The sequence below is a fragment of the Quercus robur genome, chromosome 11 (assembly GCF_932294415.1).
Source record: "Quercus robur chromosome 11, dhQueRobu3.1, whole genome shotgun sequence".
In the NCBI taxonomy this organism is placed as follows: Eukaryota; Viridiplantae; Streptophyta; class Magnoliopsida; order Fagales; family Fagaceae; genus Quercus; species Quercus robur.
This window is the reverse complement of record NC_065544.1, coordinates 31641406-31646489: the sequence shown is the minus strand read 5'-3', so window position 1 is coordinate 31646489 and position 5084 is coordinate 31641406. Positions and strand designations below refer to the sequence as shown.

The 5084-nt window shown below is 36.2% G+C and overlaps 1 long non-coding RNA gene across 1 annotated transcript; it reads right to left on the bottom strand.

Annotated features, from left to right (window-relative positions):
• Nucleotides 1-269: 269 nt before the first annotated feature.
• On the bottom strand, nucleotides 270-876 carry LOC126705881 (uncharacterized). Its single transcript, XR_007648447.1, has 2 exons — nucleotides 692-876; nucleotides 270-583 (listed from the first exon to the last, which is right to left on the bottom strand). It is a non-coding gene; the product is annotated as an uncharacterized LOC126705881 (long non-coding RNA).
• Between the last annotated feature and the right edge of the window lie 4208 nt (nucleotides 877-5084).

Sequence of the window (5084 nt, the reverse complement as noted above, 5' to 3'; positions counted from 1 at the left end):
GTCATTGTCCCTCACCCACTTTGAACCCTACTATTGTATAGCATAGGACAAGCCGAACAATAATGAGGCTTGGCACTACTCGAATTCATATATAACTCTCGAACTTGCAAGTGTTATGAGTTACGAAAACTTCTTACTATTAAGCCACACCCTCTAATTAGTAACAATAAAATCAATAGTTCTAATGACCTAGAGGTTGAATGATATTTTTTGTGTGTGTTTCCAAACCAACATATCCAAGGTTAAAGACAACGGTGAAATAAAGAAAGTGACAACGATGAAAACAACAAAAGCTTAAAAGACCTAGAAGAAGCATACATGGCAGACTAAATAAAAACCATAACATGAATATGGTGATGATAAAAATATACACGGTGAAGAGTCTAATTCAAGCTGAAACTTTAAAATCATCTGCTCCTCGTAGCAATGAAGCATGATACTGCGGCCATGATGATGGTCATTGCAACAGAACTTACATCATCAAAAATAGCAGAAAATCTCATTTCTTGCAGATCCCAAAGAGTTGAAACACAAAGGCGCAACCCGCCAAACATCTGTAGCAAGATAGCCATCCCCTGCAGCCCTGCTGACCAGCATGAACCTCATGACTCTACTACATTATAGGTTTTACACACACACACATATGGAGAAATAGAACCAAATGCACAAAGTAAAATTGAAGTGAGCTTACCCAGAAACTACAATGTAGGAAGGACACTAAGGTCACCTTAGTAAGGTGGGATATGGTTCTTTTCTCTTTGTTTCTCGCAAGGCTCATCACTGTATTTTTGTGTTAGATTCAAGAAATAGAGGAATTAACAGTACTGACTGATCAGAGCTAAAGAGTCAAAACAACAGCTTGGAGTTTTGCTCGTTACAAACATTATAACTGCTGCTTCTAGGATGCTTCCTAGCTAGTTCTCTTTCTTGTCATGGCGATCCAGTGTGGGTCCCACACACACTTGTCAGCACTAACGGTTCTCTTCTTGTAGGCTGTAGTAGTTCCAATCCATGCCACTAAGGTCGAGCACGACACCTGGTGCCATTAAAAGGCACTCCGTTACGGCACAGAAACAGAGGAGCTTTTTTTTATGGAAAACATACGAACGTCTTGCAAGCAAATTGCAAAGACAGGTGGAGCTTCAAAATTTTTTATTCTCTTAAAGGGACAGGACATCCAATAAAATTAGAAGGATACGCACACAGCTTCAAAAACTGAACTCGGACAGGATTTCTTGAAATTAGCGTTAGCATTCATGGCCAATTAATTATCCTAGCAACTAATATATAATAAAAAATAATAATAATAAAATAAAATAAAATAAAAACTCATACTCGATTTTGGATTATATACAAAGGTTGGATTCAGACACGACAATGTCAATACAAATTTTCTATCTTGATTTCGTATACCATTTTGTTAAATTACCAATTCTCTAAAAGTTTAAATTTTTAAAAAATATATAACAATTTTATTAATTTAATCTAACCTTCCTCCTTTATGAGATTATTTAAGTTGTCATTAAATAAGAGCTTAACACGTGAAAATTTAGAAGAAATTTAAATTATTCAATATTATATTAAATTACCGATTCTCTCAAAAGATTAAATTATTTCAAGTTCATATAATAAAATATTAGGTTGATCTTTGAATTCCTAGTGTTTTTCTCTATTAATTTCTCTTCAATTTATTTATGCTATTTTCAATTGTAGCTTCAATATTATATTATATTGCTTCAATTTTTTATTTTTTTTTTGAAAAATCAAACAAACAACTCTTTTTTTTTTTTTTTTTTAGCTCAATAATAGAAGTTTTTACATTATTGTTAATTACCCCTTGTGGATCGACTTCAAACTCACTGAGATATTATTACATGCAAATAATTTGCACTTGGATTTTGCATTATTTTATTCACAGCAAGTTTGGCTCACACGTGAAGAGGGAGTATTAGATTAAATGAATTAAATTCACCATCTCCTATCAACTAAACTTTTTGGGAGAATTAGTAATTTAACACACTTTATGTTATATCAATCACAACTTGTCACATGTTCTTTTTACTTTTCTTATAAAATATTTAAATTTTTAAAGGAAATAAAAATTTCAAGCACATGACATGCTATTATTGGTGGAGTATAAAGTAAAATATAAAAAATGAGACCAATAATTTGAATTCAAGGACACACAATTTTTTTTTTTTTTTTTTTAAAGAAAGAAGAGGAATTGTATTAATACTAAGAAAGGCCAGATAAATCAGCCTAATAAACAGAAACAACCTATGGAGGAACAGACTCCATCCACACAATAAAATTAGAAACAATAATTATAGCTATGCCTAGCTAAACTATGAGTGACGTTATTACCTTCTCTCTTAATATGTGAGTAACGTAATTGAAAGAAATCAAGGGAAAAAGATTTTGCATCCGCAATTAAAAGACCATATGAAGATAAAGAAACATCCACCTCAATGAGAGCATCCATTACTACCTTTGAATCACCCTTTAAAACTGCCTGTGCAATACCCAGCTCTGAAGCAAACTCTAAAGCTCTCAATACACCTAAGGCTTCTACTTCTACGGCTTGAAATGCCTGGGGGAGAAATTGAGAGAGAGAGGCAATGACTATACCTTGAGAATCTCGAATAACAACTCCGATGCCAAACTTATTTTCAGCGACAAAAGTGGCTCCGTCAAAATTAATTTTGAACCATGTAGAAGAGGGGGGTTGCCACAAAGCACGGGTCCGCTGCTGGGGCAAAGAATGTGGAACTCGCAAGGCCATGAATTCTTCATGTCGATCCTTGGAGACTCGCGCCAAATGATGGAGATTGACATTCAGCTAAGCTAAACGGACTTGATTCCGCTGAGTCCATATCACCACACTCTCATGGCAAATAGTTCCGGGTTCTTATCCTGTTGTATTATCCAAGATAGGAGTTCTTTGAAATCCACACACCGATGGGTATGTCTAAAACTCCACAGAACCGGGTCAAACCATACTACATCAAGCTCTGTACATGACCAGAGAGCATGTAGGGGATTCTCTATAGCACCATTACACCGATCACGGATAGGATTCTCCAAAACTGTTCGACGGACTAAATTTTCCTTGGTGGGAATGGCGTTTTGGTAGGCTCTCTATAACAAATTTTTTACTTTGTTTGGAGATTGCAAAGCCCACACTCCCTTCCACAATGGTTTATCCCATGCAACCACTTGGGGAATGAGCTCCTCCTCTTCCTTTAAAAATCTTTACCCCGACTTGCGAGTATACACACCATTCCAATTAAGGGCTAGTAGAGAACATCCTCATAATCAACCCGAGCTAAAGGAATCTTCTTTATTATTTTTGCTTCCTAAGGAGCGAAAATCTCATCAATCACACTATCATTCCACCGTCTATTCTCTAGCTCAATGAGAAAATCCACCTTGGCCTCCTCCAATGACTAAATAATAGGAGATTGAATCAAGGGAGGGTGCTTAATTGGTAGCCAGCTGTGTTGCCAAATCTTTTAAAAATTAAGACATAACATAGTGAGATACCACACTTAATTAATCATATACTATACCGTATAATAAAAGTTGGGCTCAGAAGACGTGATTGAGTAAAGTGGTTTCACTAAATTGCAGCAATATTTTGTTGTGTTTCCAGCAAGTGGTTACACCAAATTACAGTAATATTTTGGATAAAAACATTTTTTTTAGATAGAGACAACAATTTATTTGTTTTTATCAATTTCTTTAGATAAAATAACAATAAGTTTTTTAACAAAACATGCAATATGCATTTTAGATAAAATAACAATAAATGTTTTTATAATAAAAAGCTTAAAAGTCGTTGTAAGGACCAAAAAATCTAGCGGTCCAAGCCCACTTAGAACAGTGAGTTGTACAGTTCAACCTTGGTCTAAATTAATTAAATTTGTAAGAAAGAGAAACAAACAATAAGAGAGAGCTCTGCCCAAGGATCAAAATAAAGAGGAAAAGGCTAATGTTATAAAATAGATGAGCATATATCCCTCCACAAGCTTGCCCGAGGAGGCTAAGATTATACAAAAAGTTACACTGTTCACTCTCTTCTCTCAATGCTCTTCTTCTTTCTTTTTGATATTACTGTCTCGATCCCTTTTTCTACAAACCCCTCTTTTCTTATATACTTCTCCTTTCTTCATATCTCAACCATCCATCTCTACCTAACTAGCTTTCTCTCATGACACTTGTCTCTTTCTACATCTGAAGAAGGTGGTAGAAGGAGTTTGCTTAGCTGTAACTTGCATTGTTTAGGTCACTTCCTCATTAATGCAGTTGATAAAGTTGTTGCCCACCATTTAATGTGGAGGCAACAGGCTACTCCAAACTAAAAATTTTCCCTACAATCACTGACTCTCTCTCTCTCTCTCTCTCTCTCTCTCTCTCTCTCTCTCTCTCTTCAAATTCTCACTCCCACTTGGAATGCCTTAGAGTACTTTGACTCATCTCTTCCTTTCCTTGGGCGGCTTTCCTCCTCGAATCCGTGGACTGTGACATCCCCACAATTATACTGTAGTTCTTTAGATCCATCCTTGGTCCTTGGGCACCAACAACAACCCCCTCAAACGTTTGCTATTGTTTTTGAGACAAAAATGAAGTTTTAATCACATAAGTAAACTATGCACGTGCCCTATGTGTTCCCACGTGTTAATGTCCTTTTACCTGTCTCCAGCACAATCCTAACGCTTCGAAATCCACAATTTCACATTTATGGTGTCAAGCGGCTACTTGTTCCCCACGTTCTACGATTCAATTAGGATCCAACAGTTACCATCTCCCCTCATTTATGGGCAGGAAATTTACTACCCACTTTTTCACTCCTATAAAAGGAGAACTTGGGGCTGGCTGAGGCTTATTTTTACATTCTGGCGATTTGAGTTGAAGAAACCTCCCAACGATCATTTTTCACGTTACTCATAGGTGTGTTGATTTTCTTGTGTCTACTTTTTCATAAGCTTAATATTTCACACCACAAAACTCCATGAGTAGATACACTAAGTCAGTGGACACTCCTGAGACTAGGGCAGTCTTTAGGGCACAATACAAGATCCCCG